Source organism: Canis lupus, chromosome X (assembly GCF_003254725.2).
Source record: "Canis lupus dingo isolate Sandy chromosome X, ASM325472v2, whole genome shotgun sequence".
Classification (NCBI taxonomy): Eukaryota; Metazoa; Chordata; class Mammalia; order Carnivora; family Canidae; genus Canis; species Canis lupus.
Genome location: NC_064281.1, coordinates 6009863 through 6037439, shown reverse-complemented (window position 1 = coordinate 6037439; position 27577 = coordinate 6009863). Strand labels below are relative to the sequence as shown.

At 42.2% G+C, this 27577-nt stretch overlaps 1 protein-coding gene and 1 long non-coding RNA gene across 23 annotated transcripts in view; both read left to right on the top strand.

The window, feature by feature from the left end:
• The window catches only part of LOC125754684 (uncharacterized), a 44799-nt gene extending 23658 nt beyond the window's left edge, over positions 1-21141 (top strand). The window contains exons 5-6 of the long non-coding RNA XR_007409460.1: positions 20642-20793; positions 20996-21141. This is a non-coding gene — a long non-coding RNA (uncharacterized LOC125754684). The remainder of the gene's footprint in view (positions 1-20641; positions 20794-20995) is intronic.
• A 201-nt stretch (positions 21142-21342) lies between these two features.
• The window catches only part of LOC112652600 (uncharacterized), a 430970-nt gene continuing 424735 nt past the window's right edge, over positions 21343-27577 (top strand). For 6 of the 22 annotated variants that reach the window (XM_049107667.1, XM_049107665.1, XM_049107663.1 and 3 more), the window contains exons 1-2: positions 21343-22734; positions 23238-23428. The gene's annotated coding sequence lies outside the window, so the exon portion shown is untranslated. The remainder of the gene's footprint in view (positions 22735-23237; positions 23429-27577) is intronic. The other 16 variants (XR_007409452.1, XR_007409446.1, XR_007409454.1 and 13 more) reach the window with 11 other exon arrangements.

Below are 27577 nucleotides of genomic sequence, written 5' to 3'. Positions count from 1 at the left end.
AGAGAAAGATCAGGAGGGTGGGGGGATGGGGTAACTGGGTGACGGGCACTAAGGAGGGCACTTGATGGGATGAGCACTGGGTGTTAAACAATATGTTTGCAAATTGAATTTAAATAAAATATTTAAGAAAAAGAGAGAGAGAGAAAGATCTGGTCCAAGGCCCAGAGAGTTTGTTGAACAGACTAACACTGCCAGGTATGGGAGAGGGTCCTGTGTGGCCTGAAGCATTGGGCAGCTTCAGTCTCTCTTCCCCGGGGTCCAGAGAGTAATATTTAGGGGGTTGCCTGAACTACAAAGGGTCTGATGTGGAGAGGGAGAGGAAGACAGAGGGACGTTGAGGAGATGGGGAAGAGGGAGGGGGCATCTGCATATCTAAGTTTTTGCTTTTAGTTCACTCCTTACAACTGAGACGATAAATTTGACTGTTTCTGGAAAGTTCTTCAAGCCAAGAAGAAAGAAGTTTGTAGCTGTTACCAAGTGAAAAGTCATAGGTCACCGAACACACAGTGCCCCAAACAGATTTAGCTGGACTGGTTCTTGGATTTTGTGGATTCTATGTTCATTATCTAGCACTTGTGGCTCTGTGGAAGCTTGATAAGAGTCTTTTTAAAGAAGGTACTTGCTGGATGTTCTGTTCTGCTTTCCCTCTGGGTGTCTGTAAATGTGTCACACTACCCCTCTCCGAACCGCACTGAACTTCCCCCATGAAACCACGGGAATGGGGAGATTATTTGCAAGTGTTTATTTAGAGCAGAGGTGAAAGTTCTAAGGAAATCCGTAATCTCCTTTCTCTCATTTCTGCAAATCGGAGATTACTTTTCCCCCTCTTTCTGCAGGGCTGATGAAACCAAGCAAAAAGAACATTTCGAGAGGCCAACCTCTTTCTATGTGGCAAGAGTTTGGCTGGAAGGAAAGGAGAAGTGAGGAATAAGCTGTGAAGGAAAGAGTTCCCCTTGATTAATCCGAATTGGCAGTGTTTGTCAGCGAGAATCCTTCTTACTATGCACTTGCAGGGAGGGTGTCCAGACACTCCTGCTGTAATTTACGACTAGTCTCTGGATTCATACTTTTCTTGTCCTCTGTTCTCATAGTTTATGAGTGACAGAAGAAGCATACTAATTAGTCAACTGTCATTTGGAAACTCGGAAAAAAAAATAGGATTTACCATGAATTTTCAAATTCTGGGTCTGGTACACTGTAATAGTTTTCATGCTTTTCATCACATTTTGGGGGAGTCTTTTCTTCCTTCCTTGATTGCTTCTGACGGCTTTGCCCAGGACAGAGATGGGACTGCAATGGAATGAAATAATTTCTCTTGTGTGGGATTGTGGGAGTGAGTTCCATTAAGAGAAGGTTACACCACAGACACTGTGTAGCAACAGCTGCGTGGATGGAAATTTCCAGTCTTTTTTGTTGCAATGTTTTCCATTTTTATATGTGCAGGGAAGTGTGTGCTTAACTGAACTCAGCTGTTTGAACATTCACAGAAAAGTATGAGATAATACCTGTCTTTGCCACTTAAGCAATGTTGAATAATAGCAGAAAAGATGTGTGTCGTTTACAAGAGTTCATGAAATACTTATTTTGTGACCAATACTGTGCCACACACCAAGGGGGATTTTAAAAAGCACAGTGTTTACATTCTGATTGATATGCTGAAATATATGTGCCTGACATAATATGCAGAGTTTTTGTTTTGCCTTTTTTTTTTTTTTTTTTGATGATGAGAAAATGAAAGATTGCTGTAGGATATTTCATGGTTCATGGAAGTGGTGAGTTTTGAGTTGTACTTTGAGAATGGATAGAGCTTTTTATTTTTATTTTAAAAAAAATCTTATTTATTCATGATAGACACAGAGAGAGAGGCAGAGACACAGGCAGAGGGAGAAGCAGGCTCCCTCCCCCTGGATAGACCTTTTTAAAAAAATTATTGAAGAATACATCCAGGGGCGCTTGGGTGGCTCCATCAGTTAAGCATCTGCCTTCTGCTAAGGTAATGATCTCAGGGTTCTGGCATCGAGCCCTGTGTTCATCTCTGCGCTCATCAGACAGTCTGCTTTTCTTTCTCCCTCTGCTGCTCCCCCTGCTTGTGCTCTCTCTCTCCCAGGTAAATAACAATCTTTTTTGTTAATCTTAAAAAAAAAAAAAGAATACATTCAGAAAAAGGTATGTATGTGTCTTCAGTGTACAGCTTGTTGACTTTTCATGACTGAGCACACCCCTCAAATCAACACTCAGATCAAGGAAAGAACAAACATTCTAGGCACTCTGGAGTTCCTTCTTTCATCCCCCATCACTTTTTAGTCACTACCACCTCTACCTTTCTGAACAGCTTGAACTAATTGGCTCATTTCTGTACTTTCTACACACTGAATGATGCATCCCTCCGACATGATAGAATGATACTCTTTTGTGTCTAGCTTCTTTAGCCCATCCTGATGCCTGAGGCATCCCTGGTGCTAAATGTGTTTTCAGATCATCCATTTTCATTGCTGTGTAGTATTCCCCTGTTTAAATATGCCAAATTTACCCACTGTGTTGTTTTGGGGTTTCATGGGGTTTCCAGTTTCAGGGTATTTTGCATAATGTTGCTATGAATATTGAAATGGATATCTTTGGGTGAAAATATGTACATGTTGGATATATATTTACATGGGACTGAGAGCGCTCAGTTTTAGTAGATTCCCCCATTAGATAGTTTTCCTGAATGGTTGTATCAGTGAATACTCCTGCCAGCAGAGGGCGAGTGGACACTCACCCATTTGCTCGCCAGCCGGGCCGTGGACACTTTGATGGGTGTGCAGTCAAGGAGCCACGCAGAAAGCAGGAACAGAGTACCTGGCCACAGACACGGAACTGCCAGGAGGCCATGGTCAGACCTGTATTGGAGAGCAGCGAGAAATTAGGCCTCTACATAATCAGAAGAAGGCTGGGACAGGGGCTGGCTGCTACTTCCTCGACAGGTTGCAGACTTTGGACTTGCTCCCCCAAACAGAAGGAAATGATGAGAGATAGCCGATATGCTCCCTGAGCATCCCACTCAGGCAATCTCACTCTCTGAGGGCTTTGTTGCGTTCTAGTTAGATCGCCTTTGTGAATTAAAAATGATTTCTGTTCTAGGAAGCCCTTCGCTTTACCTTGCCATTTCACCCCAAAGGTACATGCTGTGGTTCCTGCTGTAGAATGGACTGAACCCCTCTTTCCCTGTGGGTACAGAAACTTTGGTTGCAGAACTTGGGTGGGCTTTCTTCTTTGCTCTTCTTTGTCTCACGTCTCACGTTGAGAGCTGATCATAAGAAACTCCAGAAAATAGTGGAACAGTAGGGTTCCCTAGCAGTTTTTAAAAATAGCTTGAGTTTCTTGAGTTTTGAGTTTCTTGCTGTCTTTGGCAAAATGTAATGCTGCTCAGCCTGTCTCAACCTAAGCTCCTCCGGTAGCTTGAGAGTGCCCCTCTTTCAAGGCTTTGCGGGAAATAGTTCTGGAGCAGGGTATGCCCGATACCATAGCTTCCAGACACATGTGGCTATTAATCTTAATTTAACTTACTAAATTTAAAGTTAATGTAATAAATAATAAATTAATAATAATAAAACAATAAATTTTAAAATAATAAAATAAAAATATAATAATGAAATAAAATAAAACAATAATAAATAAAAATAATATAATAAAAATAAAATATAATAAAATAATAAATTAATAATGAAAATGAAATTAAAAATCTACTTCTCAGTCATACTAGCTAGCCACATTTCCAGTGCTCAGTCACCACACGTGGCTAGTAGGTCCTGTGTTAAATAGCACATAACATTTCCCTCACTGCAGAAAGAACTAGTGCCCAGCAGTGGTTGAGATGATAAAATGCCAAGGAAAGGAGCAAGGATTGGATTAAAAATGTACATGCGATGTTGCATCCTGCCTTAGTGGTTACTATAAAAATGTCTAGTCTTTGATCAAGCTGTGTTGCTGTTAGCACCATTATTTATTCCTTGGATTTCTTATTTCAGTCATGTCTGATAGATGTTTCCTGCATTTTCTTCCTCTCACACATTATTATCATTGTTTTTTCCTGGCTGTGAAATAAAATCTGGGTGGTTAGGCATTTCCCACAAAATCAAAAGCCATCGTAACTTAGTACTACATGTTGATTTACTGTTCATGTGTGAACAAATAACTTGCCCATAAAAATGTTTTCTGTAAGCAATGCTTCCAGCCCCCCGTCTGCAGCTGGGGGTAGGATGAGGTCAGCAGCAAGCCTGGCCACTCCTGTCTGAGGGCCTGCTGCCCAAAACCTCCAGTCAGTCTGCAAAGGAAGTGAAAGAACTCATGGAGGATTGAACAAGACGCTTTTGATTAGGAAAATATTCTTATTTTTACATGCCCTGGGGTTTTTTGGATGTTGTTGAAAAACAGTCATTTATCCTGTTCTGCAAAGTATTTCCTTTATCAGAATGAAACACACTTCTAATGGGGAGTTTGGATCAATAAAAAATTGTAACTCCAGCAGAATGCTCTTTTCCTTCTTAGATATAGAATATATTCCCCTTTGGTTCAAGATAAAATAAGAATAAAGTTCCAGTGGCAGATTGGTTGTATCCTATGTGCTTTGGATATTTATTCATCCAAAAATATTTATTGAGTACTTACTCCTTTCTGAACACTAAATTTGGTCCTGCAGATGCACTGGTGACCAAAACTGGTCTATCTCCTGTTCTTGTGGCTCTTATTGTCTATAAGAGGAGACCAGTGTTTCAAGAATACAGGACCTACTATAAATAGGCACAGAAAAAGGAGACATAATTGGAAAGATTGAACAGACAGGGAAATGTAAGTTGGGGGAGCCAAAATATTTTCATTTTGCACGAGAAATCATAGAAAAAGTAGTGATATGAAGTAAAAGGGCACAAGCTTTGGGGTTAAGACCCCTGGGTTTATTTCCTGGTATACTGGTTATCCATGGCTACAGAACAAAAAAACTCCCTGGTAGCTTAAAACAAGATTTTATTATCTTATAGTTTCTGGGGGTAGGAATTTGGGAGCAATTTAGCTGGGTGGTTCTGACTCAAGGTGTCTCATGAGATTGCAGTTAAGATTATAACCCTGGCTGAAGTCATCCAAAGCCTTAATTGAGGTTGGAAGGTCTGTTTCAAGGTGGCTCACTCACATGGCTTTTGGTAGAAGGCGAATGGTTTTTTTTCTTTATGTTGGCAGAAAGCCTCTTCCTCACCGAGTGGACTTGTTTCATAGGCTGCTGGAGTATCATCACAACATGGCAGTTGCCTTCCCTCAGAGTGAGTGATCCAAGAGCGAGCAAGATGGACACCATATTGCCTTCTATGACTTTGTCTTGAAAATCCTATATGTTCATTTCACACTTACTGTTTATTGGAAGCAGGTCACACACTCAAGGGAAGGGAAACTAGGCTCCACCTTTTTTTTTTTTTTTTAAGATTTTATCTATTTATTCATGAGAGACACAGGCAGAGGCAGAAGCAGGCTCCATGCAGGGAGCCTGATACAGGGCCCGATCCGGGGACTCCAGGATCACGCCCTGGGCCAAAGGCAGGTGCCAAACCACTGAGCCACCCAGGGATCCCTAGGCTCCACCTTTTGAAGAGAGAAATATGTTTTAAAAATTGTGGACATATTTCAAAGCCATTGCACTCACCCTGGCTCTGTTCTTTTCTAGCTGTGGGATTGTGGGTAAGTTTCTATATTTCCCTGGGAGCTTTAGTTTCCTCATATGAGAAATGAGTTTAATGATACCCATGTCACAAGGGTGTTGAGAGGATAATTGAGACCCTAAGTGAAGAAAGCTTTGCAAATTCTAAGGAGTTATGTAGAGGTCAGTCAATTAGGAGAAGGGCAGAGAAACGTGGAAACCCAGTTACAAATTCCCATTGATTCACTTCAAGAAATTTGTTGATCTGTGAAAGGTTTCCAGGATGATTCAGGAATGATCTGGGCTGTGAAAGACTTTCCTTTTCCTTCTGTTAGAATTCTAGTTTGATAAGTGTTGGACCCTCTCGATATTCCTTTGCTTAAACTACTTTTTAACTCCTTACTTCCTCGTGGTAGATTCCTTGATGCCAATATCTTACTGCAATTTCTTTTCTTGGCTGTGTTCTGCAAGAGCAGATTCTGTCTTTGAATTTCAATGACTTTTTTTTTTTTTCTCCAAGATGTCTAATTTAATTTTCCCATCCACCTGTTATTTTTCTTTACTCCCAACACGTGTTTCCATTCATAGGTATTGCTGATCTGTGCACATTAGGAGCTTTCCAATTGAAAGAGTGCATGCAGGGAAGGGATGCTAAAAAAAAAACACCTGGTGACAAACGAAGGTATAATTTCTGTTCATGAAGAGCGGGTATGAAATGCATCAACATTACATGTATTCAATGTGGTATTGAATTGTTGTGAGTGCTATTTTTTTAGCCTCATTTCTTCCTATTTGTCTTAATATGGATGCCAATAATGAGTAGGGACGCTCTGAGTCCTGGCTGGAATGAGCACGTTACACACACCAGTTGTTTCTTTAGTGTCTGCATTCTGTGTGCCTGTGTCGGTGTAACTTTTTTAGTGTGTAAGGCCCTCATGTGCAGTGATCAGCAATGTCTCTGACTCTGGCATTAGTGTGTTTCTTTCTCTGTCTGCCTCCAGCTTCTCATCTATTGATATTCTAAATTCCACCAATATGGTGGCATCTCAACAAGAGTGCTCGTATGCCTGTTTTTGGATAGTTGTCCATCTCTGAATATCAGAATTTTACCTCTGTTTTTGCCATTAGTCTCATTGCCCCTCTCCCTTTCCTAAATTCATTGCAAAAAGGATGAGGAAAGTGCCTGCAGAATGACAAACAACTGCCATAGAAACCTTCTAGCACAGGGCAGCCTGGGTGGCTCAGCGGTTTAAGTACCTGCCTTCATCCCAGGGCATGATCCTGGAATCCTGGGATCGAGTCCCATGTCGGGCTCCCTGCATGGGGCCTACTTCTCCCTCTGCCCGTCTCTCTCTCTCTCTCTCTCTCTCTGTGTCTATCATGGATAAAAAAAAAAAAAAAAAAAACTTCTAACACAACTTTCTTAGCTCATTCAAGCAATCTTCACCAAGCACATATTCTGGTCTCAATAACTGATTCCTATGCCACACACTATCAGTTTGAAGAAAATGAGGCATAACTTACTTTCCCAGAACTCACTGTCAAGTATTTTTTAAATTACGGACTTTTGCTTGAAAGAGTAAGTTAGGCCTCAGTGATGGCAGCTATGGCGATGGCACTTTGGCTGTAGACATTGTTATCAGGGATGACGACTGTATCTGTTGACAGACTGGTTACTAGCTCTAGCGGACATAGGTACCATATTGTTTTTTCTGTACATCTTTGACTTGAAGTAAGAAGATCTGGTTCTAAATACTAGCTTTGCCATTGACTAATGGTGATACAACCTGTGTAGGCTGAGTACCTACACCATTGCTCAGGATGATTGTTGGCTTACATTGCATTGGCTGCGTGAATCGACAAAGACTTGAACAAAATAGGGATCCCTGGGTGGCGCAGCCTGCCTTTGGCCCAGGGTACGATCCTGGAGACCCGGGATCGAATCCCACATCGGGCTTCCGGTGCATGGAGCCTGCTTCTCCCTCTGCCTGTGTCTCTGCCTCTCTCTCTCTCTGTGACTATCATACATAAATAAATAAAAATTTAAAAAAAAAAGACTTGAACAAAATAAAGGTAGGGCCTTGGATAATGCAGGCAACTTGTCTAACTTTTAGATTCATAATTTTAAAAATGAGATTAACTGCATTATGCTCTTTAAAGACTCAGCTATAACTTTTGTTTTCAAGATTCCAAAATAAATTTTTGCATACTAGACTAGATATTTGGGGAAAAAAACAGGTCAAAATCTGCTGGAATGCTCTATTAAATATTATCTGGTGACGATATCTTAGGAAGTAATTTTTTCAAGGAACGTACATGAAACCCAGATGATATTTTTAATAATATCATCATCATCATTATTGTTATTCACCTAAGGGTGCTTCACCTTGGCAAGAAGTTCAGGAATTGTCTATATTATGCTTAGGTGTATGGATCTCACTCAGATTCCCTCATCCATACAGCAGATTGATGATTTGATATTTCTTCAGCAATCACTTTAACTCCTTACATTCACTAGAATGCTTTTCCCTGTGAGTATTTATAAATCTTTCTAGTAATGAATTGCTAAGTCCCCAGCACAAAAGGAAATGAACTTAGTGTTTACTCTTCCACAACCATATGAGTTTCCAGCAGATAGCTGGCCATTAGCAAAGTAAGCTCCCTTTTCCCATATACAAATTGCTAAGTTTTCTTTTTTTTTTTTAAAGATTTATTTATTTATTTATTTATTTATTTATTTATTTATTTATTTATGATAGACATAGAGAGAAAGAGAGAGGCAGAGACACAGGAGGAGGGAGAAGCAGGCTCCATGCCGGGACTCCAGGATCGCGCCCTGGGCCAAAGGCAGGCGCTAAACCGCTGAGCCACTCAGGGATCCCCAAATTGCTAAGTTTTCCCTAGGTATGTACTTGCTACCAATTTCCATGGATTGATTTATATTATAGGAACTGATTCTAATTTCTTAAAACAATTTTTAAAAAGATTTTATTTATTTGAGACAGAGAGAGAGTGCCTGTGTGCAAGAGTGGGGAGAGGAAAGGGAGAAGCAGACTCCATGCTGAGCAGGGAGCCCAATGTGGGATTCAATATCAGGACCGTGGGATCATGACCTACTCTGAAGGCAGATGCTTCACAGATGGAGCCACACAGGTGCCTCTGATTCTAATTTTGAATTGGCCACTGTGTGTCTTTCATCTGAAAACTGGTCAAGAACATGCACATTATAATATGTAATGCTGAAATACGAAGGACTGAAACAACTAAGTCTGTCTTGATGATGCTTGATTTGACATTGATCCATCAATCCAAATCTCTGACTATACAAACTTCCTTAAAAGGCACTCTGCTTTGAGAATCTCTTGCAGTAGTTGAATTAGACAAGTACTTGGGTTTTTTATTACAGTCTTCTAAGTCACGAAAAACCCCTTTTGATATACTTCTTTGTATATTGATCACATGTAGCAGTGTCACTGCCATCTTTGTTAGGTTTCTGGAATGTCTGAGGGACTCTCTGTAAGGTATACAGCACCCATGAAGGGGATTCCCAGGTTTCATGTGAATTCTTCTCTGTTCTACCCCAGAGAATAGAATAAATGATAGAACAACTTGTTATAAAGCCACTGAAAACAGGTGTCTTTGGTGGCTTGTTTTATTCATTAAAATGACCATGGATATAGAGGTGTGGTTAAGGGTAGGCTCTGGTCTCAGACTTCACAGTTTTGAATCCTTGTCCTGCCTCAGACCACTGGTATGGGTGGGGCAGACTTTCTTTACTCAGTCAGTTTTCTCATTGTGAAAGGCAGGATGACCCACATGATTACTGGGGATTAAATGAGTAATACTAATGGTACAGTTGAATGCTTAGATCAGCAATGTCACAGATAGTGTTCAGTAGGGGTGCCTGGGTGGCACTTTTGGTTAAGCATCTGACTCTTGGTTTCAGCTCAGGTCATGATCTCAGGGTTATGAGACTGAGCCCATTGCTAGACTCTGCACTCAGCACAGAGTCTGCTTGGGATTCTCTCTTCCTCTGCCCTTCACACTCGTTCTCTCTCATAAATAGATAAATAAATAAATAAATAAATAAATAAATAAATAAATAAATATTTTTGGAAAAGTACTCAGTAAACATGGGGGAAAAAAGAAGGAGTAATCAAAAAGCCAATTTGTGCCATTTCTTTTTCCATAATGTAAAGAATAAAATCCAGAAACACAGGAAACAGGATAGCTACTGACTAAATTTTCTTCCTTTTATCCCCATTCTCCCCTGCCCCCAGGATATTTCCTTATAAAATTAGAGAGTGGATTTGGGAATGAGAAGGTGATGTTTGTGGGTAGAGAAATGTCTGGCTGAAGAAAGAACTATTAAATAGACATTTTATATTTTGGGTAATTACCCAGAATACAGAAGGCAGTTTTCCACGCTTGGGAAACTCCCTGCTACAGTGGGAGAACCTTCTTAATTTTTGTTTTAAATTTTATTGTGCATGACAGGCTGTGTTCCCTTTAGAGGCCATCTGAATATTGGATTTGCCCATATAATTTCATGAACTGAGTTATTCCACTTATCTGTGAGCTCTCATACATTTGATTCCATGAATACAATTTGATACATTTGGCTAAAAGACGTTGGCTAATGTGATAAGAATTTCATCTTGGCATAGATGTAGCAAGATTGGAAACATGTAGCAAGGTACAGCAAGTGTGGTTGGTAAGACTCTATAAAGAGAGAGAAATAATTTATTTCTTAAAAATCAGAGGGCTTGGCATATCCAGTTTAGTTTTATTCATACTGCGCCTCTTAATGTTCAGTCCATTACATGCACAGAGTAAAGAAAAAACATGAATTTAACCCTTCTTCAATGCAAATATTTGATAGACCATTTAAAATTTTATCTCAATATTTCTCCTCAAATTCAATTAAGTTATGAAGCTTTCTTTTGTCAAAAAATTTAAATCCTACTCAACCCAGTCTCAGTTTGATTAATATTTTTTTTGTCAATTAGATTATATATCATGTAACTTCATAACTCACATGGGTTGCTGGCAACTCTATGTAGACATTCATGAAAAATTTTGGAGAGCCACAGAGACCATCTCTACTCCTTTTATCAGAGTATAATCAGAAAAAGGAATTTGTAGGAAGAGGTGCAGTGGTTCTAAAAAGAAAAAAAATTTAATTGACGTGCAAAATATTCATGTTTGGTTTGTGATACTTTAAAGACTGTCAGTAAAAAAAGTGTTTTATCTGATCCACTGAATAATCTGCTGGAAGGCTTGACATCTTGAGAAATTTTTTTCCTGTTGGAGTTGAGTCCTTTTCTGAGTAATCAATGTTCTTTACGTATAGATATGTGTGTTCAAATTACTATGCCTTGTAACAAATTACCCCCCAAATGTAGCAGGCTTAAAACAATGGTAATCATTTCTTATCTCTTGGGTTTCTAAGGATCAGGAATTTGGGAGTGGCTTAGCTAAGTGGTTGTGGCTCTGATTCTCTCAGGAGGCTGTGGTCAGCTGTTGACCAGGGCTGCAGTCATCAGAAGGCTTAACTGGGACTGGGATCCACTTTCAAGGCAGCTCCCTCAATTGCCTGACAAGTTAATCCCTTTCTACATAGCCTCTTCACATGGTGCTTGAATATCCTCACAGCATGGTGCGGGGCATTTCACAAAATGGGTGATGGAAACGACCAAAGTAGAAGCATTGATGCCTTTTATGGCTTAGGGTCGTAAATCACACACTATCATTTCTGCTATATTCTGTTGGTGTAGTGTGGGAGTGAACTATGCAAGGATATGAATTCTGGTTGGTGATCATCATTGGGGGCCATTTTGGAGACTGGCTACCATGGTGCGAATACTTAGATGTTTTAACCAACATTGGAGAATGTGCTTAGTAAAATGCCAGTACTGGACATGATCTACTTAAACATACAGAGAAAAATGTTTTAAGGTTCAAAAAAAGGAATTCAAATACAGCAAATTTGAGAACCATAAATGAGCTCTACTTTTGAACAAAAGAGTGGTTTTAAAGACACTTCCTTCTTTAATGGATAAAGATTTAAAAGCTTTCATCTATGCAATCATTCTTAAGCTAGGAATATTCCTTTTTCTCCTTTGCTTGGCTGGAAGTTATGCATACATAAGGACCTTAACATCTATAATGGTAATTCAAGTCAACAGGTCATTAGGCATGGAATACACTTGTATGTGCTGTGGTTCAATAATGAACATGTTCATATGGAAAAGAACCTGGGAAAATCAGGATTTACAAGCTAGTTAGAGGACTGTGATGTGTATCTGATTCCTTAAAGTCTCTCCACTATTGGGAGGATTGGAAGGAGTTTGTTGAGGTCTTTAAATATGGCAGGAAACCCCAAAGTGTTTTAGGAGATGCTCCTGATACAGCCTCATGAGAAGTGGCTTCAGAGTTTTGAGGTGGCTCCCTCACGTGAAGCTTGGCCTAACATCTCATTAAAGTCATCCTTGGGACAGAACCCTGCATTCCTTGTGTAGAACAGAGGGACAGCTAGAGAAAGAGGCAGTTGGGGAAAAAGATTCATATAGGGAAAACAATATCCAGATTCAGGAGTCCACAGTGTCTTTGATTTGGGCTACTCATAGTTGTTTTGTCACCAAATTTCATCAATGGTGTCATCTCCCTGGCTTTACAAAACTGAGTGCACATGTATCTTTGTAGGTTTTCTGTTTCCTTGTTTGTTTTGCTTGGTTTTTCTTCTTTATTGAAACTGGCTTTCCTAAACACTCAAATTTGAAAAATGGAATGGTGGGGCTGCTTTCCACCTCTCAGGATTGGTCATGAAGAAAACAAAATGGAACAAAACAAAATAAGCCATTACCCACCCCCAACTTTACCACTGCAAGAATAAACTACAGAGATAGGGGGTTATGATAAAGATGGACAATTCTTTGAAAGGATTTAATAACAATTTGTTTTTAAGGTACCCAAAATAAGATATGCAAGTGAGATAATATATATTTTTAATTAGATTTTTTTGGGGGATGGATTTTTGTCCAGGCTCCATTTGCTAGAGGCTTATTTTTATCTGGGTTCTTCCTTTTCTAAAACTGTCGGAAAGAATTATTTTCTCAGGACATCAGATTCTTGGCTCAAGCTGTAACCAGACAGGCTGCAGAATTTTTTTTTTTTTAAGTATCTTTTTCTTCTTGTTTCTCATCTTTTATTTCTCAAAATACATGTGCTTTTTATAGATATGGGAGCAATTTTCAGATTGGGTTCTGAAAATAGTTTGAATTAGAATATATTAGGGGAAAATCATAATTTACCCACAGAAGCACATCATGTTTTATTTTATTAAAAGCAGTACATAGAGGCTGCAGACAGGAAAAAAATGAGGTGGAGATTTTCCTCTCAGCTGTTATTTAAGCCATAGTTTTGTTTATAGGAATAGTTTTTAATGTTAAATGGACACATTAATTAAAAATAAATTTAAGCACGAGTTTCTCTTCTGCTTTGCTTTGTTTATATTTCTCCTCAAATATCCTCTTAGGGATTAAAGAAGTCCAGAGGGTCATATTTTACAAGGGTATCCTTTTCCAACTATGGAATTAACCCTGAAAGATTCCAAAGAACTTTGCCCCCTTGATCCATGTCTCCTGTCTACTCCCACTCTCTTTTCTGTTCATGCCCTTTATCTTTCTACTCATGATTACAGTGTTGCTTGGATTCTTCATATTCAATTTAGTTTCCATATTGCATGAGGTTGCTCCTTTTCATATAGTAATAGTCTGATTGCATCCTATCTGCCCAAAAGTTCACAAACAGTTTCCATTGCTATTGGGTGAAGTCCAAAAGCTCTCTAGTTTAAGAACCAGGCAGCACAAAACATGCAAATAAAATATTGCATGACCCAGTCATCGCCCATGTGGGCTTTTATCTCCGACAGATGAAATTTATGTGCATGCAAAGATCCACATATGAATATTCATGGAAGCTTCATTTGTAATAGTTACAAACTGGAAACAGTTTGGACACTTCCAGCATCCTTCAATAGGTGAATGGTTAAGCCAACTGTATCCATCCATACAATGGAATAGTACTAGGCAATAAAAAGGAACAGACTATTGTTAATCACAGCAATGTGGATGTATCTCCAAGGAAATATGCTGAGTGGAAAAAGTCAACCAGTTATTAGTTGGAGGCTGTTCCCAAGGCAGAATAATTCTTCAGTATTTATAGCTTGCTGGTCATAAGAGCCCAGTGGAATACTGTCGCCATAGAAAGTCCCCAGGCTGACAGTTGTTAGGTGTTGGCAGTTGGAAGACAGCCTTGGAGACATGAAAATTTATGTGCCAAGGGCATATGGGTAAACACAGAAAGAGCTTACTACAGAAAATGAAATTAAAGACATCTCCAAAAAGTAGAGAAAAAAGACAAGGAAATGGATAACAGGAAAGGATAAGAAAATTAGAAAGGCCACTCTAGGATGTCCAATATATAAACAATGGCAGTTCCAGTAAGAGAAAAAACAGAGAACAGAGATAATAAATCATAATTTTTTTTAAAGTCCAAAGAAGTGATTTTTGTTTTTGTAGGAACGTGCTGGCAGATTAGTTTTGAATTGTCTCCTAGACAGCTACAAGGAAAACAAGACTACAAGACATATTTTCAGTGAATACGGGAAATGGAGAAAACCTGCAGACTCCAAATTATAAGCAAAACTCCCCAACTCAGAACCAGCAGGAAGCCTGTATGGAAAGTCACGGCAGTTTTATGTAATCATAGTATAAACACAGTATACAGTATCAGGGAAGGCTTTCCTGGCAGTTATCCATGTGGAGGTGCTGTTTGAAATCACTGGAATATCTACTTTACTCAGGGAAGGGGCTTACAGATCATCACGGGGTCTCATTACAGTCTCATCAGGGCCAGGACCTGAGGCTCTGCATTTCCAATAGGCCCCTGGGGGGATGCTGATGCTGTCTGTTCATGGACCCTTGGACTAACCAGACTCAAAGAACACACTTTGAACAGGGTTCTCAGCCTTGGCTGCACTTTCTAATCATCTGGGGGGCTTTAAAAAGTCCTGTTGCCCAGGCCCCATCTCAGAGAAGTCCATCACACCTCTGGGGACTCAGGCATCAACTGTCATGCTCAAGGCAGAATCTGGGCATTAGGTGTCCAACTAGATGTGCTAATGGCCACAAAGGTGCCATAAAGATGGAAGTAACCATGTGCAGTGGAGGGGAGGTAACAGTCCTCTAGACTGGCCATGTGTAAAGGTGTGCCTAGTTTCTAGCAAATATTCTGGTTATTCAAGAGGGCCAGGCATTTTGGTGTACTGCTGATGGAAAGACAATGCATTTTTTGAAAAGACAGACTGATTGATTTATGGCATGAGCTGGGGGAAGGGCAGAGGGAGAGAGGGAATCTCAAGCAGACTCCATGCTGAGTGTAGAGCCAGACATTCGGCCCAGTCCCACAACTGTGAGATCATGATCTGAGCTGAAACCAAGAGTCAAACACTCAACTAACTAGGCTACCCAGGTGCCCAGAAAACAATGTATTTTTATGCAATGCTACCCAATCCAGATATTTCTGCAACATCAAACAGGGCAGCTCTAGGCAGATTGGAAACCTGATGGCAGCTTGGTGATAACCACTGATCAAGATGAGAAGTCAGAAGTGTGCAGGGAGGGGTTTTTGCCATCCTAATGACTGAAGGTTTGAAGGTACAGTGGGCAGGGTCCATGGATGCCAAGTGTCTGCAGTGCTGGGAGAGCTCTATACCATGAAAAACAATGAAGACTTGTCTTGACAAAATGACGCCTACGTAGTTCAGTTGGTTAAGCTTCTGCCTTCAGCTCAGGTCATGATCCCAAGGTCCTGGGATCGAGCCCTACATTGGGCTCCCTGCTCAGTTGGGAGCCTGCTTTTCCCTCTGCTTCTCCTCCCCTCTCATGCTCTCTGTCTCTCTATCTGCAGTAAATAAATAAATAAAATCGTTAAAAAAAAAAAAAAAAAGGACAAATGCTCCACCAGAGGAAAGAGGCACATGCACATTAGGATTTGAGGAAGACAGTTTGAAAAACTAACTGGAAAAAAAAAAGGAAACCTAACTGATTAGGAAATTCAGGTTTCTCCACCTTACTTCTGAGGATACAATTATATGTATCTCTCCAAATATATCATTCTATCTATCTATCTATCTATCTATCTATCTATCTATCTATCTATCATTATCATCTCTCTGGTATCTATCAACATACACAGAAAACTTTTTTTTTTTCTGGCTAAGAAGTATTTCAGGCAATAGGTAAATATGAATGGTCAAACCATATCAAAATTTTTTTTTTCAGTTTGACATTGACTATATTACAAATTTTACAGTTTTATGTTCAGATTAAGTCATAAAAGACTACCCAAGCATCTTCACCCAGGCAACCCATTCTCTAGTTTCATGATAATATCTTTTATCCATTTATTAGATTATAGAATATACACCTTAGTACATTTCTTTTGGGGTTGCCAGCATAGTGGCCCATAAATCATCCCAACTTCCTACTTTAACTTTCCATTCATATAATTGTCTACTCTTGTTAAAGTTTTAAAAAAAATTCCCAATGATATACAATGAAAAGACTTCTTTTTCTCAACCTGTCTTAGTAGGCTTTATGTCAGGTAAGGTTTTATGGACTTGTACTGCAAAGATGTAAGTTTATATTACATAGAAGGAATATAGGAGAAATATTGCTGATTAAAAAGCATCCTACCATGTGCATCAAGGAAGAAAAATGGAAGTAGGATTGAATTGTAAGTATGAAGTTCTGTAATAGGAGATTCTGAATGCCCATTGGCCATTTATCCCTGGAATGGAATGGATACTAGCGCCACAGCTATTTATATTTGATTTAAGTCTATAGGTGCGGACAGTTTTGTGAGCAGTAAAATAAAGAATCTATAATGCAGCATGTGTAAGGGCTGTCCTGGGTCACCATCTGAAGTCATCTTACTTCTATCTCAGCTGTCCAGTACTTATGCTTTGTGGGGCAAGGACATGTGAGGCTGCTTCAGCAGTCAGAGCAGGACCTGGCACTCAGCAGGCTGTGTTAGTCGGTGAGGACTGCTGCAGAAGGCACCCCACGCTGGGTGGGTTAGACAACAGAAATTGATTATCTCATAGTTCTGGAGGCTGGAAGTCTGAGATCAAGGTGTTGGCAGGGCCAGGCTCCCTCTCAAGGCTCTAGGGAAGGCTCTGTTCTAGGCCTCTCTCCTAGCATCTGGTAGTTGCTTGGCTTGTGGCAGGACTCCAATCTTCCCATGGCGTTCTCCCTGTGTGTGAGTCTGTCTCCAAATTTCTCCCTTTTATAAATACACCAGTCATATTGGATTAACCTCCCCCACCCTCAGATGGCCTCATCCTCCCTTAACTAATTACATCTGAAATGGACCTATTTCCAAATACAGTCACATTCTGTGGTCCTGGGGGTTAGGATTTCAACATATGAATTCTGAGGAGACACAACTGAACCCATAACATAGACATGCAATACATATGTGTTGAATGAATGAAGAAATGAGATCAGGAAAGGGTTTGTCTGGACACCATTCTACTTGCAAGTGGTCAGGAAACTGCATGTGTCTGATGACATCTGGCCCAGGAGCCAGTATTCTATAAAATATATGAGGCAATGATTCTAACTTGATTCTTTATAGACACAAGAGAGTGATTTCTTGAGTGACATGAATGGCGACAGTACATACACTGCTGGTAGTGTAATAACAGATAAAGTATAAATGCATAAAGAATTTTAGGAAGAGGGATCCCTAGTGGCTCAGCGGTTTAGCGGCTGCCTTCGGCCCAGGATTCCTTCGGGATCCTGGAGTCCCTGGATCGAGTCCTACATCAGGCTCCCTACATGGAGCCTGCTCCTCCCTCTGCCTGTGTCTCTGCCTCTCTCTCTCTCTGTCTCTCATGAATAAATAAATAAAATATTAAAAAATAATTTTAGGAAGACTACCCAGCTATAGCTAGAGAGTGGCCAAAGTTATAGCTAAAGCCAAAGTTCAGGAAATTGCTCCAGGCCCTACCTATGCTCTCTGCTTCAGATCCCCAGACTTTCCTCTCATTTGGCGTCTAGCATCGCTCTGAGTGTCTGTTGTCATCTGACCTGTTTTGTCTTCTTAGACATCCTATACTTATCCACCCCTGACTTGCCACTTACTTGCATCACAGGACTTAAACTCATTGCAGAATTCTTAGACATTTTGCATGTAATCTCTCAAAAGTTCTAACTTTAACAGAGAGGAACTTTCAGTTGTGTTTATAGAAACTTTGACACCTGCGAACCTATTGTGCCTGCTGCTTTTGTTTCTTACTGCTATGGCACATATCTGTATGATGCTGCAAGTTCTGGAAAATAGGAAAATAAGCACCATGAGAGGAAGGAGCCCTGTCTGACTTTTTGTTTTCCAGCTGTATTCTCAGTTCCTGAATAGCACCTGACACATATTTGTTGTCTTACTGAGATTCCTTTCCTGCTGGGAACCTAAGTGCTAATCGCTTCAGCCTTCAGCAGAATGATTGAAAATAACTAACGTGAAAAAAAAAAAAGAAAATAACTAATGTGGACATTGTGGGAGGCATTTTATATACTTCTATACCGAAGTATAGATGGTTGTGGGCTGCAAGCTGATAAAACGTTCCTCCATTATTTAAACACTTCTTCCTATGTACTGTTTTCTCTGTCTATAAATAAACACGCTTGCTTTCAAGATAACCATGTGTCTACTGAGAACCAGCTTCACATTCAGGTAGGATTTTCTTTAAAACACTTCAAATATGGGTTCTTTCCATGTGAAACTGATACGAAATGATTAGCAACTTGCCCAAGGTCACTGGCCAGGGAGTGGCAGCAGAAACAGGACTCAAACCAGGCTTTCTCACTCTGAGCTCAGTGTTCTCCCCAGGAAAATATCCAAGTGACTGTTTTCCTTAAGAGACAAAAAAGGGAAAGAGGACATGCACAACTTTTACAGTTCATAGATCTAAAACTGGGAGCAATCACGCCCCCTATCGGTGGGGAAATTGAAGCCCAAAGCCTCCCTCAAAAAGGTCACAATACAGTAAAGGGAAAAGAGTGTCTAAAACACATCTATCTAATAGAAATATAATGCCAGCCATAGTGGTTAACTTTAGATTTTTTCTAGCTGTGTCAATTAAAAAATGTGATTAAAAAACTGACGAAATTAATTTCAATAATGTGCAACTGCTCCAATACATCAAAAATAGTATCATTTCAACACATAATAAATAAATAAATAAGCTACTGAGGCACTTGGGTGGCTCAGTCGGTTAAGCATCTCCCTCCGGCTCAGATCATGATCTCAGGGTCCTGGGATGGAGTCCCACATAGGGCTCCCTGCTCATCTGGGAGCCTGCTTCCCCCATCCCTCTGCTGCTACCCTGCTTGAGTGCTCTCTCTGTCAAATACATACATACATACATAAAATCTTTAAAAAAAATTAGTTACTAATGGGTATTTTACATTCTTTTTTTCATACCAAATCTTCCAAATTCTGTAAGAATTACTGCACCTCTCAATTCAGGTTAGTCAGGTTTTAAATATTCAATACCTGCATGTGGCCAGTGGCTACCCTCTTGGACAGCACAGCCCTGGGATAGTGCTGAAGCTCTAATTTTCTTCTCAGCAAATGCACACTGCCTCTCCCAGACCTACATGCCATTGGAATTTATAAAATAATAATCATAAAGAGCTGGTGCTTATTTTGAATTACTGTAGGTGGAAGAAGGCAGGAGTAGCAACCAGCTGGGAAGTATATTTCATTCGTGGAAGATGTTTTAAATTATAACTCTTGTCCAAGTAATGCAAATTAGTAATGAAAACTACATTATAAATTTCACAGTGGGGCATAATATTGAACATATTTGTGTTCTGAAGATAAAGGTGACTAATACACTTTTGACGTAATGCTTCCAGGATTTCTGATTCTCATTCTTTGAGTTATTTTCAATTATGGTAACATTCCATTAAAACACACTCTCTTCTCCCTGGTACCCCCTCCACCACCCAAGGAGCAGCACATCAGCTCTTATAACATCATGGTGGGGAGCTGCCCTCCTTCTCCCTGTTCAATCTGCTCTAATGCTACTAGGTCACTCTTTCCTAAAATATGCTTGACAGAAAAACAGTTCTGTGGGATGTGGTTAATGATTCTACAAGGAAAAAGAGTTTCTGTGTCCAAATAAGTTTGGGCAATACTGGGCTAATCGTATCAGTGATGGTGGGATTTGGCTGCATGTGACAAAGTTGACTCACAGTTTTAACCAAGCAGGAATTAATTTCTTCTCACATTACAAAAGATCCAGACATAGTCCAAGGCTGCTGCAGTGACTTCACACTCTCCCCAGCATCCCAGACTGTCTTCTTCCTCTCTTGTCTTCAGCTTGTACTTTTAATCCTCATGCTCATTGCCTCCTCCTTGCATAATGGCTTCCCCAAATGTGTATGCTCTAGGCTCAAAGAAGAAAGGAGGCATGGAGGGAAGGCGGGATGGAGGGGTGAAAGGAAGAATGTCAGGAAGGATGGAGGGAAGGAGGGATGGTGAGAGGAAAGATGCCTTCATCAGGAAACCTAAAACTTTTTCCAGAGTCTTTAGGAGTCTCCTACTTAGGTTTCATTTGCTGGAAGGATATCCCAAGGCTACCTGCAGCTTCCAGAAAGATGGGTATTTTAACAGAGCACATTATGTGGTCAACTAAGTCAGCCTTCTCTTCCTAAGAGTGAAGGAGGAGATGGAGTCTAGAACGCTTAGTATGTGCTACATGGAGCCAAAAGTTTTCTTAAAGCCTGTTTTGTTTTGTGCTTTTAACATTTTGCCCTGTGCATGTCAAATGGGGGGAAATGTTAACCTCTTTTTTTTCCCCCATAAAATCTTCATTTTTTTTCTTCCCCATGATGGATCTTGAAGAACTACTGTTCTGGAAAATATGCTCCAGGGGGAGTTGCCCTGATGTATCATTGAGAAAGCCACGTGTCCTAAAAAAGAGACGGATGAGGGTTTTGTGGAAGACCCTGGTATATGGCGAATCCTCTCTGTTGTCCACCTGTCTTGTAGCTGAGGTTGGTCTTCCCTCTCTTCGGGCAATTAGACATGCATGGGAATGTTCTAGGCCCCTCCTGAGGTTGATCTTCCCTCTCTTTGGGCAATTGGACATGCATGGGAATGTTCTAGGCCCCTCCACGGAAGTTTGTTGCTTTCTTGGTGCAGGGGACAGAGGATGTGCACGCTAACCTCTTCCTTCTACCTGTGCCTCCAACACAGATTCCGTGTCTTCCTTGAGTGTCGGCGACCGTGTGGCCCAAAGCAATGCAAGTCCGGAGAATGTGAGCACGGGCAGCGCTTCCGTGGACACCAGCCAGTGCCGGCGAGCGGACCGCGGTGACGTGAGAGGCAGCAGGTGCCCGCAGGCCCAGGTAGCAAGCCTCCCGCTCCACGTGCGGTCAGGAACCAGCCTGTGGGCGTGGCTGCTCCGCCTCGCCCCGCCCACCGCTCAGCTCCCGGCAGCCTCAGCGGCGGCGCGGCCCCGCCCACCCCCGCGCTCCCGGCAGCCTCTGCGGCCGCGGGCTCCCAGACGCCTCCAGAGCTTCCCGCGTGCGGGAGGGCGGCGCTGCCCTTGGGGGCTCCTCATGTGCGCGGCGGCCGCACCGCGAGGCGGGGAGCCGAGTCCTCCGAAGCTCCCGGACGCGGGGGGCGCGATGGGCGCGGAAGTAGAGGACTCCGTGTGGCCGCGCCTGGAGACTCCCGTCCTGCGCCGCCCTGAGGCGGCGGCTGGCTGCAGCGTCACGTGGCGCGCCCCGGCTTTCCAGACGCACATGTGAGAGACGAGGCTGCGGGCCCCCCACAGAACGGGGCTCTTAGGGGCGCCGGCCCCACCCGCGAGCCGCCCCGCGCCCCGGGCCTGACGGCCTGTGGTGGGGCGTCGCCTCAGGGCAGCCTTCTGCTTTCACACCGGCGTGGCGGCGGCTGGAGCGCTCCGGACCGAGAGCCTGTGTCCTGGCTGGAAGGGGCTGTGGCTCTGCGCGGGTTGGGTTGCGCCGCAGCGATGCTCTGGGGAGGGCGCGTGACCTGCGCGGAGCCCCGGAGGGCAGCCCCGACGCCGCTCTGCGCTCCCGCCTTGGCCTCCTGTCCCCTCCGTGACTCCAGGCGCGTCTCTGGCCCGCCGTCTCCAGCCGTCTCCGCCACTGACTGGGGCATTGGCGGGCCTTCACGGCCTTCCTTCCCTCGTGTGCGCCTTTGGGTGCTCCCGCTTGGGCTGGCGATCATCCTGGTGCGCCGTGAGCCACTTTCGAAGCCCCAGGCTTGGTCTTTTTTTTTTGTAAGATTTTATTTATTCCTCACAGACACACAGAGAGAGACAGAGGCAGAGACACAGGCAGACGGAGAAGCAGGCTCCCAAGGAGGAACCTGATGCGGGACTCGATCCTGGGATCCTGGAGTCATAGCCGGAGCTGAAGGCAGACGCTCAACCTCAGAGCCACCCAGCCGTCCCTCAAGACTGGCTCTTGACCTTACTCTTCCCCTCAAGCTTCCCGCACGACCAGAGGTTTCTGGCAATTCTCTCATTGTTTTCTGGGAAACCGTGAGGTGGCCAGCTTCCAAGATGGCACCCAATGGTTCTTCCCTTTTGATAGTCACATTCTGTGTAGTTGTCCCCACTTTGATGAGGACGGACCAGTCTGGTATTAGGACTAACAGAGCATCAGGGAAATGAGGGGGCCTTGTTACTTTGGAGGATAGGTCACAGAAGGCCATGGCTCTCTCTTGGGCCACTCGCTCTGGGGAAGACAGTTGTCCTGTGATATGAACACATCTGACTCGTGAGGAAGTCTTTGAGAAGAACTGACACTTCTTGACAACACCCATCACTGAATTGCCAGCTCTGTCCACACCCCACCTTGGAATTGGATTTTCCTACCCGGCCTCAAGCCTTCAGATGACTACAGCCCTCCTACGCATCTTGATGCCAGCCTCACAGAAAACCCTGAGCCACAACTACCCAGGTAGGCTATTCCAAAATCCCTAGTCCATAGGAAATGTGCTACATAATGGTCATTCTTGCTTCATACTAAGTTTTCATGCAATTTGTGAGTGAGCAACAGGAAACTGATACATAATAGTTCGGAGCCCACCTGTGGCCACCAGAAGTTCCCGCACATTCCTCTCCCTGCCCCTTTGCTGGGCTGTGATAATGTTTGTGCTTGTATAGTATTTCTCATCTGGGACCTGAATAAGTACTTCTTCAGTAATTTAGTACTCAGTTCTTACTAATTTGGAAAAATCAGAAGTGGTGAGAAAAAAGGCAAAATAATATTTTAAGATGTGATGGATATAAAAAATATAATTGGATTTTAAAAATTGGGAAAGTTAGCTCTAAGAATTATCAAGGAGCCAAACATATCCCTACCAACTATCTGAGACTCTGGAAGGATACACCGGGCTGCTGTGTTTTGGGCAGCCATGGAGACTGCTGGAATTGAGGTTTTTTTTTTTTTTTTTTATAAAGGATTTTATTTATCCACTCATGAGAGACACAGAGACAGAGGCAGAGACACAGGCAGAGGGAGAACCAGGCTCTCCACGGGACTCCCAGGATCCCTGGGATCACAACCCGAGCCAAAGGCAGACGCTCAACCACTGAGCCACCCAGGCACCCCTGGAATTATTATGTCTCCATTCTGCTGTGTACTTGTGAAGGTGAGATTTATTTCCTTTATGCTTGCAAAGATATACTATGCAAGCCCTGCACAGGAGCCAAAATGACATACAGGTGAGAAATTGTATGTTTTCATCTGCTACAGTGGAAGTTTTGTAGGTAATACATATATATATATTATATATATGGGTGAGGCATGAGTGGGTGAGCATCTGGCCTGCCTCCATGGGGCCTTGGGCATATAACTGATCTACGACTGTGTGCACCTTTGTAGGGTGGGAGATAGGAGGTCATTGTGAGGGTTCAGTGAGATACTTCATTGGTGCCTCCTCCGTTCTGTTCTACTTTTGTCCTGGTTGTGGTATATGATTGCGTTGCCTTAAATACTTGCATTACCAACCAAACCCCAATGTGGTTGTAAAGGACAGGTCAAATAGCACACGGTGCCCTCGCAAATAGAAAAAGAGCCTGATGAACCTTGACTGATGTTTAACATAATCCAATCACCGTGTCTTAGCTGGCACATTCACTGAACATGATTAAAACAAAAATAGGATCATTTACTACACCGAGATTATTTTAAAGTTTTACCTGGTACAATTAGTAGAAACTATTTTGTCGTTGTGATTATTGATTATTATTAAAATATAATGAATTGTTCCTTGGGCAGACAAAATGAAAGTGAAATATAATCTTTCCTGTCTTCCCTGAAATGAGAAAGTATAGAAACGGTGTGTTACCCCAAAGGATTTTACACACATACATGATTTTGAAAATGAAATGCTTCCATATGTTGGCTTTTTTTTTTCCTATTGATGAAAGCTTATGATTTAATGTTAGCCCCTAATGGACATCTGTAAGATTCATCTTGCTAATTTCTGAAGGTGTGGAACAAAAATGGTGTTAAAATCAGCTGGCCACTTCACAGAATGATGGATGTTGGACACCAGAACTACATGGATATAGCTCTCATTGTCTCATTGGCTTAAAACCATACCAAGAAACAAAAGGAAAATCACTCTCACTTTCAACTTTTGACTCTGAAAATCACGTTTTGTTTACAAGCTGATTTGGCTGATTACTTAAAATTTTGTGATAGAAATGAGGAAGAGAAGCCCTTCTGAAGCCCCTGCTCAGCTGTCTCCCAGGGACCCTGTCTTACTCCTAGTGTCCTGTGTGGACCCTGCAGATCCATGTTTTTTTAGGGATCTCAGAGATGTTTGCTGAAGCACCCAGGCAGCCGGAAGACTGCTGGCGGGTTCACTGGTGTCCTTTTACTGGAAGCACAGTGGCCTTTGTTTTGGTAATACATTTACATAAGAGTGAAGACTGAAGGCAGTTGAGCAAGGCAATGTGTTTATGACAGTTTTGATCCCCCCTCAGGCATCCTGGAGCCCTAATCCGTTTCTTGCTTACATCCAGTGGGACTGACTCTGGTCTGCAGATGAGGAATATGGTAACAGAATGTACTCTCTGTATCCTTCCCACTCTTACCCACACCTGGCCCCACCTTGGCACCTGCCCACCTGCCAGGAGGAACTGGTTTCTGGTGTAAAGAGCAGAGATGGGCAGAGGAGGTCCCTGTTTACTGCTCCCTGAACTGATCTAATTTTGTTTTATTGTTTTAGTTTTGGATCAGGGAGAGCAGGACTGGTCCCTTTGGTCCAGTAGCAAACCTCAGAATACATGAGGTTTGGGTTTATATGCTAAATTATGGTCATCATTATGGAAGATGCAGTGGACACCACTTTTCTGACTCACCCTCTGCTTATAGAAAGCTTCCTTGTGCTTTATAGGAGCTTGAGAAGCCTGGGCTGTCACTGGGAGGACAGAACATGTGACGTGTCATTGCGCCCCCCCCCCCCCCCCGCCCCCCTGCTCCACTTTGGGATAAGAGAACACATGACATGTGTCCCATTCCCCCCCAGCCCCCGCACTGGGGTACTGGGGTAAGAGAACACATGATCTATCCTCCCCTGCCCCCCCCCCCTCCCCCCGCCGCCCGCAGGCTTATTATAGGGCAGCAATCACTACTGGAAGGATACTGGAGAAGCAAGTTCAAAAGTCTGTCTTTAGAATGTTGTTGCCTCAGCTCACTGTTTTATTTTTTACAGATTTATTTATTTATGATAGACATAGAGAGAGGAAGAGAGAGGCACAGGCAGAGGGAGAAGCAGGCTCCATGCCGGGAGCCCAACTCGGGACTCTATCCTGGGACTCCAGGATTGCGCCCTGGGCTAAAGGCAGGTGCTAAACCACTGCGCCACCCAGGGATCCCCTCAGCTCACTGTTTTAAACAGTGACCTCTGCCTTGCAAGAAGCCTTTGACATTTGCAGCTCATTCCATTTCTTAGAGGTTGAGGAAGAGGTTACCACATTAATATGTGTGTATGTATATGTGCCCGTGTATGTGAGGGTGTGTGTATATTTATGTCTCCGTGTGTGCTTAAAAGATAAACTGAGAGATGTTAAAAAATTTTAAGGGTTTATTTGAGCAAAACAGGTGTAGCCAAGCTGGAAGTAGTTAGGAGAGCTCCATTGACAAGCACTCAGGGAGAGACTTTTCTAAAGAAAAGGCAGAAGCAAAACAAGAAAATTATTGATTGGCTATTGCTTCAAGCCTAGTTGGCTGTTTGCAGTTGGTTGTTCTTAGGTTTTGATTTTGTAACTTTGAGGTATTTATAGGCTGAGATTTTGTTTTGCTTACTCAGGCTGCAAGGCCATCTGAGCCAGCTCGGTCTAATGGCTTCCTTGTTTAATTAATTTAACAGTGTGCATGTGTGTGCGCATGTCTTTGTGTGTGTGCTTGTGTGATTGCATGCATGTAACTGTGTGGCGCACATGTATATGCACATACATGTGCATGCATGCATTTTGATTTTTGTGTTATGTTTACTCACAATACATAACTTGTGGTAACCTCTTTTGTACTTTGGTTTTTGTTTCTTTTCCTACTGTTGCTTTTCACTGTAATGTTTGTATGTAATAGAAAAGATTTTGAGTCTCCAAATACTAGACTGCAGCTTCACAGTTAATGGGTCAGGAGGACCTTAGTATTATGGAAGAGACAGGTTATTAAAACCTAACTCCATAGAATAGAAGCAGAAGTCCTGGGAGCAGTCATGTCCCTGTTCTAGATGGGAGGTGTCTGTTGCCTGGTGACCAGAGAATAGGGCTTAGCCAACAGAAGATATCTAGGGCTCCTGGGAATGTTGGCAGGAGATGCCTGTCCAGGGCTCCTGGGAAGGGCAGCAGCTCCCAGCGTAGAGGTGCCCCTGGTCCCATGTGTCTCCAGGCCCTCAGATTGCTGTTCAGACTGTGAGAATAACAGCATGTTGCTGCATCAGAGAAAGCAACTGCTCCACACCACCACAGTCAGTGTGGTCTGTAAAGACCAACTGATGCTTTAAGATATTTTTTTCTTTTTTCTTTGCTTCCTGTCCATTCCTTTACTTTTTTCTTTCCCTCTCCTTTCTTTTTTTGTCTTGCCATCTATCTCTGTCTCTCTTTTCCTGTCTCCCTCTCTCCTTCTACTTTGTCCATCTTTCTCTCCCTATGTCCTTTCAAAAATAATCAAATGGTTATAAATCCCTTTTTCTTTTAGGCAACCCTCACACAATCAGATGAAATGTGGTACAATATTTACCTCAGTGCGTAACCATGTTTTTCCTATAGACATAGCATTTACTTTTTAAGCTTTTCTTATATTTACTCCCATACTTTTTTCAATTTCTTATGAAGTCTTTTTCTTAAACGTGTGAAAGCATAATATTACTCCCTGTACTTCTGTTTAGTAATCTGGACCCAGGAGGCTTTAAACTATGTATCTGGCTGAGATAAAGCCATGGAAACACAGCAGAGGCTGATGATTTGAGTGCTTTAAGAAATTACAATCCACTGAGGTCAATTTATTGGGGTGGGCTGTGTATATGAGTCATATTTACAGGCTGGTAAAGATGAGAATAAAAGCCAATACGTTTCTTGGATGCTTTGTTCATTAGGCAGTCTCAGTGATGTGCTTGCACCTTCACACTTCATTCTTAGCTCCCATGATGTCCTATTGAGTTTCTCTCCATTTCATTCTTAGCCCCATCTTGATATCCTTACTAAGGTTCTCTCCATTCATGGAGTCTCTGAGAAGTTAAGAGACTTTCTCCAGGCCACACAGTAACCAGAAAGCCAAGATTATA